General features: G+C 46.0%; 1 protein-coding gene across 1 annotated transcript in view; it reads right to left on the minus strand.

Moving 5' to 3' along the window:
• CDH11 (cadherin 11) overlaps window positions 1–14378 on the minus strand; it is an 80155-nt gene extending 65777 nt beyond the window's left edge. Inside the window, exon 1 of the mRNA XM_014887911.2 lies at window positions 14236–14378. The gene's annotated coding sequence lies outside the window, so the exon portion shown is untranslated. The remainder of the gene's footprint in view (window positions 1–14235) is intronic.
• Between the last annotated feature and the right edge of the window lie 1842 nt (window positions 14379–16220).

Raw genomic sequence — 16220 nt, forward strand, 5'->3', positions numbered from 1 at the left:
CTTAAAGGGCTGAAACACCTGTCCATGTACTCTCTTACAAAGAGTGTGGCTGTCAGCATCTAAAGGTGTTCTGCATTTCTGTCAAGAGCTTTGCTTTAATCAAAGGTAGATAAATCTTCTACCTAAATTCTGAAAAATTCTACCTGAATTTCTGTTCATATTAGTACATAGAAGATATCATTTGTACTGTTGGATTGTAAGATAGCTGGATAAAACAAAAATAGGTATGAATTCCTACATTTTAGTCTGACTATCCTCGGGCAGCAGAAGGGAGAATAGAACTGTGCCACATCCAAAACTCACCAACTGAACATCTAAATGATAAATCTTATGCTGTGAGATGCTCCATGGAGTGCCTGGGTATCCAAACCAAAGGATGCATTACATCCCTCATTTGGATAATATTTGTAACACCTACATTTTTTTTCTCTATGTGCTAAAATATAATAATCTTCTATTAAAAGAAATATTACATGGGGCTAAGCCCTTCATTTTCAAGAAGCAAATGTTGGCCTTGGCAGACAACAGTCTATGATGGAGGTTTTCATTTAAAGCACCTTAATTGCTTGATGGCTTTTTAGTCCCCAATTCAGTCCTGAAAATTTTCATAGGAAAGAGTCTATGTAGGAATTTCCATTAAACAAACATAAAAGGCACCTTTCCATTCATCCTCTGAATGTTCACCTTCACTCTACAGCAACAGCAACAATGGGTTTATATCAGCTTTCTCTCTAACTCAGGAACCAGAGCCCAGTTTTCAAGGCTTTCCCTTAGCCCTTCTTATCTTTCAGTATGATATTTTATCCATTTTTTAATTTGTATAGGGATACTTCTCTCCACCAAATATTCCAAGGGACTCAAAGTCTTGTGTAATTGAATTACCAGGTTTATAGAAAATCAGTTATAGACGAAATTGCCAAGGTGGGTGTTGGGAAAGAAGGAACATTTCAGCAAGATGTGGCCCATTATGCAAATTTGTCACCACATGCCATACATAATGAATAAACCTTGTGCTCTTAACACTTTGATTATAGTCTATACAGACAATGCAAATTAAAATTCCTGCTGCTTCATAAACGAAATGAGAGGAAATTATGTAAATTCTAACACATTAGATTGATTTGGTTGAAACAAAACCTGCTCCACTTGATGTTTTAGGGGAAGAGCCACAATTACAATGATTGAGAAAGTGGAGTGTTAATGAAGTGTGTTATTGCTAATCAATTCCTCCTCCTCTGGTAATGGCATGGCCACTGCGTCATCCACTGCCCACGGAGCTCTGAGCTCTGGGGCACACACTGAGGCTGCCAGAAACCCCTGTGTGCACCAGGAGCTCTCTGGAATTCTGGGACTGACACCCAGGAGGGCTGTGTGTTCTCCTGCAGGACCATGAAATGGTTTGGGGTGGGAAGGATCCTAAACATCACCCGCTGCCATGGGCAGGGATGCCTTCCACAAGATCAGGTTGCTCCAAACCCTGCCCAACCTGGCCTGGAAAACTTTTTGGCAGTCCTGCCTGGCTGTCTTGGATGCTGCTGGAAATTCTAACCAAGCAACTTCCCCTTGAGCGAAATAATCACCTTTCTGTGGCTGACTTCTCAGAAAATAAGGAATAAGATTTTCACCTGGTAATAAACGGACCATGCTTAGTTCATGGAAATTAAAAGCAAGATCTTTCAGGCTGAAAAGCTCCCTGACCAAATTAAAGAAACTGAAAAATGTGACTCAATGGTTTTAAAGGTTTCAAACAAAACATTCTTCCAATAACAGTTGCCTGGGTTTTGTTGTAGGAATTTGGAATGTCTCTAAAATGGAGCTCAGTTGATTAAATTCTGTGATCTGTGGGGAACTGATATGTACAGAGCTGATAGAGCTGTTCTACAGTTAATCAATGGAGGAAGGTTATACCTTCTTTACACCAAGCAGAGGAACATCTCTCCAAGCATCCTCTCACTATTTTATACAAAATTCTCTGTAGAGTTCCTCACCAGTGAGCTGCAGAATACTGCATTGCTATCTTAATTATTCACTGTGTTGTGTAAAATAATTAAGTAGTTTATTGATCATATTTCACATTTTGCAGCCCTTCCTCTAAAATATTTCCATCACATTTTTTAAAGAAAAAGAATTCATTTGCAAAAGGATCTGCATCATTAGAAATTTGTGGCTCTTACCTCACAGGTAAATACAAGCAGGTGGAATGAGCCACTGTTTTATTTTCTATTTAGATAACTTTTATATCATTCTCAGAAACATTTGTCACTGCACGTAGTGACTGCATTTCTTTCCTCTCTCTGCTGATCTGTCTCCCACTAATTTATTTTGGCTCCTGCTGAGACATGAGGAGGCACACAGACATCTCACTGCCTTCAGCAGCAGCTTCACACTCAAGACTGGTGTAGGTTGTGAATAAAATGCATCCAAAACCACATCCCAAGCCAGGGCAGCACAGCAAGGAGAGAGCTTTTATGCAGAAATGACGTAGCACATCCACACACAGCACACACACCGAGGCTGGCACTTACCAGAAGAAATTCTAGTATTTTGTGTTTGCTCCGTGAACAAGGAAACAACAGGGCTCAGGCCCCAGCTGCTAAAGAAAATTTGGCAGACCGAGAAAAGAGAACGTAAAAACGAAAAGAGGAGGGAAAGATACCAAGTCTCCTAGAAATAGTTTTGCGGGCAGAGGATCCATTCTGGTGGCAGCACACACTTCTCTGCTACGGCTGGGGTTTTAAAAATGCCAATCCATTTTCGCCCCATTCATTGTGAGCTGCCGCTGTGAGAGGCTCGGACCGAGTTTCCCTCCCGGAATTTATGCCGGGAATTATCCCGGCTGCTGGCCGGGATGCTGCAGGAGCCGCCGCCCCCGCACAAGGGTGCCCGGGCTAATTGCACCCCGCTAATTAGAATCTCAAAGCCTGACGTGGTCTGAGAGCCACTCAGAGCTTGGCACAGAGACATTTGCAACCCAAAATACCAAACGTCGCCCAAAACTGAGAACCGGGGAAACAACGGCAACTAAGTGGCTGTACAGGAGCAGGAGCTGAGCATTTCAGCGTGGGACAGATGTTCTCTTACAAGAAGCAGACACAAAATCACAGCGGTAAATATCTCACCCCACAGGAATCATCTTAATTTTCAGCTCACAAAGACCTCCGAAAACGGAGTCTCTCCACATTAGCTTTTACTTGAATTCCTTGACTTCCCACTGCTTTGTTTATAGGAACAGGCTCTCTTTGATGTTGGAACATTGGAAGGAGTGAAACAATAAATTTCCCATATTCTAATATCCAGGCATCCCGAGCTTGTTCAAGGACCCCTTGATTCAAGAAGGCAAATAATTAAATTACCTGAGCTTTGATCAAGGAGTGCTGCAGTCCCTTTTTGATGTCGATTGTGGCTGTTTGAAGCTCCACACAGAACTGGCCCACACGGGGTTTAACCCTTTGGGCACCAGCAGCAGACTGCAGGCAGCGCCCTGGTGTTCCCAGCTCCCCACAGCACCATGTGGGAACGCTGCTCCCGAAGGAGCACAGCAGGCACGGCAGGTCCAGGAGGATCCCTGTACCACACACTTGATGGGATGGTCATTGAAAGGCTGAGCCTCTTCTAAACAAGCTGAAATTATTTCCCAGTCAAGTAAACTTTTCTTAAAAGCAATTTTTGGGAGCTGCTCTTTGGATGGAACTACACTGAGGCATAAAAGTACTGCTGAGAAGCAAAGGGATTTGCCTTGGCAGTACAAGAGATTTCATCACATCCACACTTCCCAACTATTTCCCCCAAAAGAAATGGGAGTGGGCACGGACCCCTCTAGTCAGGTGAAAGAACACACTCAAATAGGAAAATCAAGTAGATTTTAGCCTTCCCTCTCCTCAAGCCCCTGGGTGAATTAATCTGTGCCATGACTAAGTCAAAGTCCTGGTCGTGCTGCCTGCAGAAAAACAGAAATGAAAGTCAGTGCAGACACTGTGCTCTCAGCTGATTTGCCATTCTGGATATGATTACTGAGAGAATTCCTCTACATAAATGAGGAATTAGGCTCCTCATCATTCATTCCAAGATTCTTTCGGGACATGAGGAGGTTACTAAAAGGACATAATTAGAAGGCATAATTAATATATAGCGTTCTCTCACTCAGTTCCTTACACAGCTCCAACAACACAGCCATGGATACACCCCTAATTTTAGCAGCAGTTCCATGGATTATGGAAATGACCTCACCAGACTACTGAGATGTGGCAAAAACAATTCTGCAACACGACTTTTTCTGGTCTCGTTCATGGCAGAAAGGCATCTGTCCTTCACAGCACAGCTGGGGAAAGGATCCCTGTCATGCAGAGTGACATCTCAATTCACAGGCTGCAAAAAGCATAATGAGCATGCCTGCCTTCCCCTAGATAACAGGCAAATTATTTTGGGGTATGAGGATGTAGATGGAAATTAATGTATTTACATTAAAATGCTTGATAAGTTATTAAAAAGTTGGGATGTTTCTGATTTATTGGAAAACTTGGGACCTTCTGTAAAGCCCAGAGGGGAAATGTGTAAAATGAGTTGGTAAGAATGAGAAAAGAAGTCAATGCAGACACAATTTTATGCATTTTCCATAAAGCCAAAGGAGCTGCACATATATCTAACATGAGAAAAGGGAAACCTTCCTCTTTGAGCAAACACTCCTGGTAACACAAGTGAAAAACATTGAAGGAGGAGCTGCTGATCTCAGACTCAACAAGCAATTAACATTCATTAACTCAGAGTAATAAAATACCCAAGGCACTTATGGGTTAAATATAGTCTACTTTAAAGAACATGGAAACAGTTAAAACACAATCTTCACTCCGGTTTATTTTGAATTATTTCATTTCTAGTAAAAATGGATGTCATTTCCAGATGGGAGATACCTCTAGGCAAAAACATTCTCCTTCTCTCCTCCAGTACGCAAAATGACTAAATACAAATGGAAAAGTCTTTTGTAGACATGATTAATTTCATTTACATTATTTTCTTAATAAAGATTAATAATTCTGTAAATTTCGGGGGGGGGGGGGCAGGAGGGGGAAAAGTAAATCACAGTTAAAAGTCCTGAGTTTTGGTAGCTCTCCTATAATGTACAACTTCCGAGAAATTACTTGCTGGTTACTCATTTCTGAAGGGAAATACAATAAAGGCTGAGCTGTTCCCCAGACTGTTTGTGGGGATTGTTGGGAGCAGGATTTCACAGCTCTGTGAGCAAAATGCAGAAGTGCAGCATGTCCCTCAGTGATGGGAGGTATGGGCAGTCTGGTGGGAGCCCTCGGGATGCCAGGAAAGCAGAAATGCCAGGAGCCCTCCCTGACCTCCAGCTCATCCCAAAACAGCCAAGGTCACAACGAGCAACTGCAAACCTTGGCAAATCTGAGAGCTGGCATTTCCTCTGCAAACTCAGTTATCTCACCCCAACTCACTTCACTTCCAACTTGATTGGATAATTAAACACCTATTAGTGCAATTTCATCCATTTGATGGAGCATCGAGAGCATTCCTAACACTGGTAGGACCAAAACCTGGCTGAGCCCTGGGATGTACAACTCCACCTAAACTCAAACACAAACTCAGGGTAACCACCAAAACTCCCTGAAATGCCACATCAAGGGTGCTGCTCAATAATCCCAGTGTCAGTGAATAACCCCATGCACTCCAGCACCACTTCTCTGCTTTACATCTGGTTCACCAGTCTGAATTTAACCAGGAAAATGCAAACATCAGATAAACAGCTCAAACTGGCGTGCTCACATGACTCATTTAAAAAGGCTGCTAACCACAATAACAAAGTTCTGAGCATGTATTAGCCAAGGTGGACATTCTCCGTGCCTTCCAAAAGTACAAATCCACAATGAAGGGCACAATAAGGTGGAACTCAATGTCAAGTCCATGCCATGAGGAAAAAAACCAGCAATTTGACTTTTAGCTTTTGATTTTCCTCATGTGTTTTGACTGCTCTTTTAAAGCCCAAGTCAGCAGCCACTTGGTAATTTGTGGTGTTCCAGAATGACAGCACATCACTGCAGCCTGGAGTGAATCCTCATGCTGCCTTTTCCATGGAGTTCATTATGTCCTAGTTCCATGTGACAGATGCATATTGCACTTCTCTAGTGAGGCAGCAGGGCTGGTTCCCACTTCCTCTCTCAGGAGAGCGCTCAGGTATTTCTCAGATCACACTCTTGCCTCATTTAAATGTGGAGTTTCCTTTGTCATGAAGTAAGTAATTATTGAAGCCATTGAATGTACTGAGAATCAATTTTAGCTGCTCCCAGCACTTTGATATCTACTGAGACACATAGAAAAATGAGCTTTTATTGTTGGATCCAAAAAGTGAAATAATGCCAGCAGAAGGTCACTGGACATCAGCTCCAAGCTCGTAGTAAGGGGTGTGATTGCCCTGCATGCTGGGCATGGAAACCTTGCTTAATTCAGGGAGTAGGAAGAGTCAGAGAAGGCAAATGTTGGATAAGCCTGACATAAGGAAATTGAGAAGAACGTCTCCACTTTTGAACACACGTGGAGTTGGCTGAGTAAAGGAGAAACATGAAAACAAAAAAAGCGAGTTCAGAAGAGGTCACTGTACCTGCTAAAAATGAGGTTATGGGAGGGCAGAGCAAAGTTTGCATTGCAAAGTGGGAAAGTCTGGGGGAAAAACGTTCGCTGAATATTAGATTTGGAGTTGCAGAGAGAGCAGGATCTGACAAACTGAGGAGCAAGGAGTCTCATCCACACCTTAGCAAGGTGAGTGAACTCCAGCTGAAGGTGCAGGAATCCGAGAGACCCCGAGCCGAGGCCAGGGGCACAGGCAGGACTCGGAGGGCACAGAGACATCAGCCTCAGCTGTTGTACGGGGCTTGTTGTGAGCCGGGTCATGCAGATGCCCCAATTAGCTCTGAATGTTCCAAATCAGCTTTGGCTGTCCAGGGCAGTGGACTGGGACCTGCACCACAGGGCTGGGAAGCACTGAGCAAGGGATCAGCTAAAATCAGTTTCACTCACAGGGCTGAAGCCAAAGCACCACAGAAAAACAGAGATCTCTAAGAGGATTTGCAACTCGAAACATGAACATAATGAATTTATGAGTGTATTTCTTCATATAAATATTACAAAATTCATAATTTTAAGGACAGAAAGAACAATTATGACCATCCTGTCTGACCTACAGCCACATGTATTGCTACCTAATCATCCCTTTTGTATGCAAATGACAAATTGTTTGCATGCAAATGCCACTGCTTGCTCTGTTTTCTTCTTGCTTTAGAAAAAGAAATGCTATGGAAATTGCCACCGTGCTAAAAAGAATTGAAATGCATACTAATCAGCCATATTCTCCCAGCTATACCAGCTATAATTGGAACAGTAACAAATAAAAAGGCAACAATCAGCACTGGACAAAATTTTCTATTTGAATCAGAGCCCCAAGTAAAATTATTATTCAGCTGCTTTTCAAAATTTTGGAACTTCTTACGTCTGGAGAAATTGGGTTTGAAACTGTGAATGAACAGTGACTTTTCACTAACATGAAATACTGAAGATGTCTGGAATTTCAATTGCAAGAAAAATATCCTGAAAGAGAATGGGAAGAAGCCATTATCATAAAAAAGATCTGTTCTCTGTGTGCACTGGATAAATGTTGGAGTGATTCTCAGTTCCACCAGGCTGCTGATCCCTGTGCCTCATGCAATATGGGACGGGAGGGTTTGATCAGTGCTCTGCACGTGCTGAATTAACCTGGCAGCATTCAGCTGCTCTAATACTGCTCCTTCCTGGAAAACAGCTCACAGCCTTTCCTGCCTGACCAGGAAGTGCCCTGAAAGCAACAAATGCACTAAAACCTTGTCTTGAATGGTGCTCTATATTGAGCTGAGTGATGCTGAGTGTGTGGTCAGGTCTCTGAAGGGAGCATTGCTCTGAGGAGGGTGAGATTGAATCCTAGAATTGAATCCCACCATTTCAACCGTGTTTTCTATTCTAATGAAATAATTTCTTAATTTCTAAATGCCAAAGTCCTGTATTCACCTCAGGATTTCTCTCTTTATCAAATTCAACTATGTCCAAAACATTTGGGATACATTTTTTGAATTGTATTTTCCTTGAGGAAAAGGTTGACATTTTTACCTGTTGCTTCCATCAAAGTTTTTCAGTCACCTCTGTAAATGAGTGTACAAAATGCACATAAGATGCAGACAGGTCTGTGATTAAAAAGGTCGGGTAACCCTTGTTTAGGGGCTGGCATGGTTACAGGTATTTTGCTTGGGCAATGAAAATACATTTATTTTTGGTTCAAATGCCAGCCAACTTTGCACAAGCTATATTTCTTTTCTTTGCCTTGCAATGTCTACACACACACACACACACACACACACACACACACACACACAACCCCCCCAAAAAACTTAGTTGATAAAAAATGAAAGGAGTAACAGAGTTATTCATTCAGCGGCCAAGATTTGTGAGATAATTACTTTAAATCAAGAAGGGGCAGACCATTTAAATTTATGACTTAATGCCGACACATGTATTAATAAAACAGTTAGCATTAATGGAAATAGGGTTTAGTCTCCTGATTCCAATAGAGCTATCATTTCTGCTTTCCACTGAACTAATGACTTAGCCTTGGCAGAATGATATGTATGCATGTATTTAACTATTTAACTTAACCACTGAGACCAATTAATGCGTTTCTGAAGTTTGATTTTATTTAAAAGTATATATCAGCAGCCTCACTGGGATCAAAATTATGTTGAACCAGAGTTTATATGGCAGCAGTTTAACCTTAAGCCTGACTCTCTGCCTTGGTATATCTGATGTAAAAGTAAGAGCACGGAAATGTGGGGCTGAAGAAGCAGCCCTTCAATGGGATTGGCAGCGAGTTAAGGAAGTTTTTGGCTTCCCAGGCTAGCAGAGACTGTGTGATTAGGGGCTCACGTGGAAGGGAGTGGGGCTGTGAGAGGGCACAGTACTGATACACTGCCTGTCCCGGCTTGGAGGACAGGACAGGGACAAATCTGACCCAGCCAGGCTGAGCTCGAGCTGGGCTTGCTCATAGGGCACGAAAACCTGCACCAGGTGCATCATACAAAGACAGGGGAGTTAAATGCTCGGTGCTGTGCAGCTCACGAACACAACAACTCTATTTTCAAGGGGTTTTGAATAAAATTCCTACTGCTCGTCTCTCTGCAGTGTCCTCATAGTATCACTGGGGGCTCATGGCAACAGTGTCAGTCTGCACCAACACCATTTAATGAAACCTTAACTGTAATTACTGTCTTGACAGGCATTTCCTACAGCTGACACTCACACATCAAAGTCCTGTCCAATTTTGTCTGCATTATCGTGCTCCATGATCCACAATTTCTATTAGTGTATCTATAATGTGGCTACGGACTACCTGTTGATGAACAATTAAACATCATTATAATAATGAATTATATTTGGAAACCTCTTGCTGCAGTGTTCACCAGTCATTCTGGAAAATCCTGGCTCCTTCTTTACATGTGGTTACTTGGTCCGTTTCTTTTAATCCATTTACATTGATTTCTACTGCTCCAACTCTGCCTGCCATTGCATTCCAATTAAGAATTCTGATGAACTCTTGCTGATTCAGAAGGGAGAGGGCTCTCACTCACTGCCAAACTTTGGAGGGAAAAAACCCAACCAACCACACACACAAAACCTCCTTAGAATTTGCTTAAGCCAGCACTTCAAAACTGTGGAGCTAAATTATGGCTGGTGGAGCCAGCAGAGCTCAGCGGGACAGGGATGCCTGGGAGCCACCGCACCACCCCCAAGCAGCAATGGAAGGGGCCCCGATGCCTTGGTCAGGCAAAAAGAGCCTTGAAGTCACCTTCCCCCCGGGCACTGCTCAGCAGCACGGCTCCACGCACTCCTCTCTGAACTCCTGCTGGCTCTCGAGGCATCGCTGATGTCCCTGCCGTGCGGGATCTTCTCGGGAGGGCCTTGAGCAGCACTGGCAGCTCCAGGTTTCCCTCCCAGCCTGAGCACAGTGAGCAGCTGAAGGGCTGTTCCCACCCCTGCAGCACAGGGGATGGGCACTGACAGGTCTCCCGTGCCCTTTTCCCTTGAACTTGGATTAGGTGCATTAATGAACTTCTCTGGCTGCACTCAGGGGATGTTCTGCAAGATTGTAGAGTTCTGCACTGTTATTTATGGTATATCCTTCTTATACACAGCAATGTGGTAGGTCTGAATCCAATCAAAGATCCAGTGTGTAGGAACACCCCAAAGGGGATGTCTAGAAGGACATCAGAAGAAGGCAGCTGGAATAAGCCTCTTTCCATGCCTGCAACCATTTCAAATCTATATGATCATATATGTCCTTGCTGGTCAGCATCCAGCATGGATGGGCTTTGGAGCAGCCAGGGATAAGTGGAAGGTGTCCCTGTCCATGGCAAGGGGTGGGAAAAAATGAGCTTTAAGGTCCCTTCCAACCCAACCCATTCCGTGATTCTTTGGATAGTAACAGCATCTTTTGTATTCCAGGGTGCTGCAGGATATATGGAAGTGATTTGGATCAATCTGCTTTTCTCAGTCTTTCAGCTGTAAGCTCCACTGGCCTAGATGTGAACAGATAAAACTAGTCCAATTTGGCCTAATATGTAATTTTTTTTCCTCCTATCAAGGATGTCTTTATAAGACCTCTCAAATCTGATAACATCTCTGAAAGAAATACATTTTTTTCGCTGTATCATTTTTTACCGCCTTTAAACTCTTGGCATGGCATGAACCGGCACTGCCTTTGAAAAGGGACGAAAGAGCGAGCGAAACCCCTTCCGAGAGGGGCCCGGGCTGCTATCGCGCACCCAGCCTCCAGCCGTGGAGTCAGCTTGTCTGCAGGCCAGCCGCACTTCCAGCACCCCCAAACTCCTCCGCCAGAGCCAAGACGGTGCCGCGCTGCCGCGGGTGAGGCGGTGCAGCGGCGGGAGGGCTGTGCAAGCCCGGGGAGCGCGGCGGGATCCCCCGGGATGCTCCGGTGCGGGAACAGAATCGGGATCGCTCCGGGAACACGCGGCGGGTCCGGTCCCGCATCCCCCGGGATGCTCCGGTGCGGGAACAGAACCGGGATCGCTCCGGGAACACGCGGGGCAGCACCGCCCCCTGCTGCCCGCCCGCCGCAGCGCAGCCCGGCCGAGCACCCGAGCGATCCAAGCGTCCTTCCCCCGGGAATAACGCGGATCGCACAGCCTGAGTCCTCAGCCTCAAAACCTGGCACAGGGCTGCTACACTTCCTCCTAAAATAATACAAGGGGTTTTACTCCATGTCCAGCATGTATCAAAGCCGGTGGGTACAGTACTCCTTGACCGGTAAGAGACAAGGTATCTGACGTACAAAGATATTGATGGCATAAAATGCTCATGAAGTTCTCCCAGTTCACCCAGACAAAGCGCCCTACCCAATCTCCATTTAAATGAATGGCCACCTTGACATTTCTGTACCCAAGCCTTGGGTTGGCCCCAACAAAGAAACGATGAAAGCTGAAGTGCCATTAAAAACATAAAAATGGGTATGGCATAGGAAATGATACACCGATTTTAGCTTAAAATGCTGGTAAAAGAACTCGCGCACACACAGGCGCGCACACACACACACAAAAGTCCAGGAAGTATGGTGCTAAACTGTTTCAAATTAACTGATTCCAGATGACACCTCTGATTCTCACACACTGAAGGTATTTCGCTGAACACCCAGCTCACAAAATGGATTCAAATTGCAGTTAGGGGGTTCACCAAAAAGAAGAAATGCCAAGTGTGAGATGACTTGAGATTTCTATGATGCCTGAGCTAGAAATAGCTTCTATTGTGGAATTCTCATCACTCGAAGGTTTGTTTGTCAAGTTATGCTGTTATGTTATAGCAGTTGCAGAAAATAAGAATGTTAGTTTCAGTCTACTGTAACTCTGAACTTCACATATGTTCCTTACACTAAATTAAATATGTCAGATGTTGTAAGAATAGCTTATTAATTGAAGCTGAAACCACATGATACACTTTAAAGCATTTTATCAGATAAATCACAGAAATCACTCCAATCTTTGCAGTTTCCCCATCTTTTTGTGCAGAACAAAAATTAATTTAGCTGCCCTCTCAATTAACCATTTCTATACGTATTTTCCTGTGAAACTGCTGCTGATAAATTGCAATGACTTATCCCCTGGCATGTCCTATTGTAGCAGCGTTTCTGCTAATGAAGTAATCTAGTTCCTACTGATTTCTTTGGACAGGCAAGACTTATAATTGTAGTAAAGTTAAAGCTTATGTGGAGAAGCCTATATTTAGCATTCTCTGTCCATGCTCATTCTCTGATGTGCAAGGCTGAGGTGAAAAAAAAATCCTATTTCAGGGCCTAAGAACAAGAGCCTGCCAAAGACAGATGTCCTTTAGGTAAAAAATTTCCTAAAGGATTTCCGATCCTTTTACTGAGTATCTTGTTCTTAGTTCTGTAACTTTATTTTGTTCTTCTGCAAGAGGCAGAACTGCTTTTGAACTGCAGCCAGGAACTTCTGTTTTCTAGAACACAGACTCTTCTAGACCCAGAAACGTGCACCAAGAATGCCTTGTGTGTTACGGCACAACTCCTGCTCCCCCTGCCCCTCTCCCGGCCACAGGAGCTGTGCAGCTCTGCCAGGGACCTGCTGCTCCCGAGCAAACATCTGCAGCTCCCCTGCCACGGACTCGCGCGTCTCTCTGCCTGTAAAACCAGCCAAAAGACCGAGCACAAGCATCGATTTGTGCTCCAAACCTCGGCAGACAGACCTGTCTGAGGCAGATGTCAGGTTAATTATCGCAGGACTTCTAGACTGAAAGGCAATTTATGCACTGGGATCCGTTAGCCAGCATGGAAAAAGCGAACAAAGTATTTACCTGGAGAATCACACAGACTTTGGAAACACTGAGGCAGACAGAGGAGCAAGGGAGAGGGAAAGGAGATGGACATCCAGCAGTGCCGGTGTGCGTGCTTCCCTGCTCCTGAGCCCGGCGGTGCCTCTCTTATTCAACAGTTCCATTATTAAATAATTCAAAACATTTAATTTCTTAATAGGGAGGCGTGAAGTCTGTGAAAACCTTACCGTATCACCGTCACAAATCAACAGCAAGAAAGTCTTTCCCAGGGACTTGATAGTAATTGGAATGTGAAAAAGAAATGAGCATTCTCCTCATAAAGGGCCAATTTCTGAATTAGTGACCTCATTTGCTAAAGAGGTTCCTTTGTCACAGATATCTGGGTAGGTAAATACTGTGTTACACAGCCACTGTGTCCTTTGTAGCAGCGGTACAAAGAAGCTCTCCCAGCATATACTGGTTCTCTCCTCACCAAATGAATATTTAAAAGAGTAGACAATAAAGGGGGACTTCTATAGGAGGTGAAGGCGTTTGTATCATGATGTCAGACTGCTATATGTGCTCCCGAAGGGCTGCACAGGAAGCACTTTTATTCTGAACTTAATGGTATTTATGGGGACCCGCAGCCTGATCTGTTTTACCTTCCTTGGGGATGTGCTTATGCATGCATCACCCAGAAGTCTAATGCTTTTTGGACTAGCCCGTGTTAGAGACAGATACCATTTTGGTACCTTGTGAATAGTAATGCGTTTGAAAGCCAGCAAAAGAATTAAATAAATAAATAAAGGCGGGGGGGGGGGTGCGGGGGAGGAAGGGTATAAATCAAAGTCTTTGCCATTTTCATTCTGGCTAGAGTATCCTTCATTTCATGCACTCCTAATTCCTGCATATCTATTTCGTGCCTGGGAGCTACGGCGCAAGTAAAAGATTTTCAGTTCGGGGCTTTCGGCATCTGCTTCTCCGGAGGAACATTTTAAAACGTCCAAATGCTATCCCTCCCTCCCCCTCCCCACCCCGAGCAAGAACCGAAGGGAGGGAGAAGGAAAAAAAAAAAAAAAAAAAAAAAAAGGCAGCGTCTGCCAGAGCGTTTTCCTTCTCCCTCCGGAGCGCCGAGCGCGCCCCAGGAGCCCCGCGGCCGCCGCAGCGCGCCCGGCCCCGCTCGGCTCCGCTCCGCACACCTGCCCGGCCAACTTCGGGGTACCGCCAGCATATTTCCTTTCCTTTCCTTTCCTTTCCTTTCCTTTCCTTTCCTTTCCTTTCCTTTCCTTTCCTTTCCTTTCCGAGCTGCCCACACGCTCAGCCCCGCCGCTCCCCTTCCCTTGCCCTGGCGGAGCTCCCCCAGCTCACCTGCGGCTCCGGCCGCGTCCCTTGGCCGCCTGCGGAGCGGGGACACCTCGCCAGTCCCATTCACAAGTGGCCGCGGAGCGGGCTCGGCAGCATCTTCAGCCTATTACACTCCAGCGGCAGCGGCGGCTGAATGAGGCTCCGAGCTAGTGGCAGGAATTAGAAAGAGGGAGGGAGGGAGGGGAAAGGGGAGAGGGAGGGAGAGGGAGCAAGGGGAGTGAAGCAAGATTAGAGGAAGGGAAAAGCTGGAGGCTGTTGCTTCGTCTCGATTTTCCTGTCCCTTCCCCCAGCCCAGGGGGAGCGCAGCCCCCGGCCCTGCCCTCCCGCAGGGCCCCGCTCCTGGCGCTGCCCGCGGGGACGAGCCGGGGCTGGGGGGGCGAGGCGAGCGGGGAAAGGAGCCCCGGGCAGCCTGTCCGTGTCCCCGTGCCGGTGTCCCCTCCCCACGGCTCGTTCCGCACCCTCTCGGTCACGCAGGCACCCCCGGGCACGGCTGCCAGGGCTCCGGGGACCCCCATGCTGCCGCGCTGGCGCTCTGTCCCTGCGTGTCCCCTCCCTGTCGCCTCTCTGCGGGCTGCCCAGCGCCGGAGCTCCGTGCGCGGACACAGACACGGGGCTCGGCTGGGCGGCACGGACAGACAGCATTTTATACTCAATCCAGACATGTTTCCTGTCAGCAGCAGACATTTGTCCAGGAATTAAAAAAAAAAAAAAAAAAAAAAAAAAAAAAAAAAAAAAAAAAAAAGAAAAAGACAAAGTTCCTCAAGCATTTCTGGATGTGGAAAAATCTCGGTCTTTTACAGCTCACAGCCAGGGGCTGAGGCCAGCCCTGGAGGTGGGGAGGACACTCTTTCTTCTCAACCACGCCTGCCCCACAGCTGCCTCTTTCCCATTCCCCTTCTCCTCACCCACAGCGATTCCCAGGTGTGGCTCAGGGAGCAGCACCCTGAGCCCATGCACCCATCCACGCCCAGCGGCAGCTTGCAGCCCCCCACGCCCACGCAGGCACAGGTGAGCCTGCAAATCCCTTCTGCTCCACCAGCATCCATCGTGTCCACCCTGTGTGAGCCTGTGAACACAGCCTGTGCCATCCGTGTGGCTGTGGAGCAGGGCAAGGAAGGATTAACACGGGGCCTCTCCAGAATAAGGATTGGATGAGGATAATAATAAGGATGGAATAAACCGGGTACCCTTTTGTGAAGATATTCTACCCATGGTCAGGCAGCCCAGCCCTCTTCTCATTCCCCAAGGCAGCACTGGTGCTGCTCTGGGACCACACCACCCGGCCCTGGAGAGCAAGGCTTTTATATTCTGTGGTTAATTAGCTCTGCCAATAACAAGGCAAAGGAAAAAAAAATTGGCGCAAAAGCTGCCACTGTACAAACAAAGAATTTGGAAGGAGGAAAGCTGATAAACAATGCATCCTTGGGAGGCCAAGGGATACGGAATGTAGTACAGTGGATCACTAAGTCATAGAATTGTTCAGGTTGGAAAAGCCCTGCAAGATCATCAAGTACAACTGCTCTCCCAGCACTTCCAAATCCACCACTAAAGCCTGTCTCCAAGTGCCACATCCACATGTCTTTGAGAGCTTGAGTCACCACTTCCTTAGACAGGCCTTGACGACCCTTTCAGTGAAGAAATTTTCTCCAATAGGCAATCTAAACATCCCTTGCTGCAGCCTGAGGCCATTTTCCCTTGTCCTGTTTCTTATTACTTGGGAGCAGAGTCTGACCCTCACCTAGCTGTGGCCTCCTTTCAGGGAATTGCAGAGAGCTCTAATGAGAGGGAGCCTCCTTTTCTCCAGGCTAAATAACCCCAACCCTGCCCTGGGCAAACAGCAGGAGCCTTCTGGCTGCAGAGCTGGAGCTTGGAGATTTAAGGACAAAAATGGCTTCAGAGAGCTGCCATTTCAGCTCAGAAAGGCACAGGGACGGGTCTGGGTGTGCCATGAGGGGAGAGGATGGGACTGGAGCATGGACACAGCCCCG

Source organism: Sturnus vulgaris, chromosome 12, assembly GCF_052056855.1.
Source record: "Sturnus vulgaris isolate bStuVul1 chromosome 12, bStuVul1.hap1, whole genome shotgun sequence".
Classification (NCBI taxonomy): Eukaryota; Metazoa; Chordata; class Aves; order Passeriformes; family Sturnidae; genus Sturnus; species Sturnus vulgaris.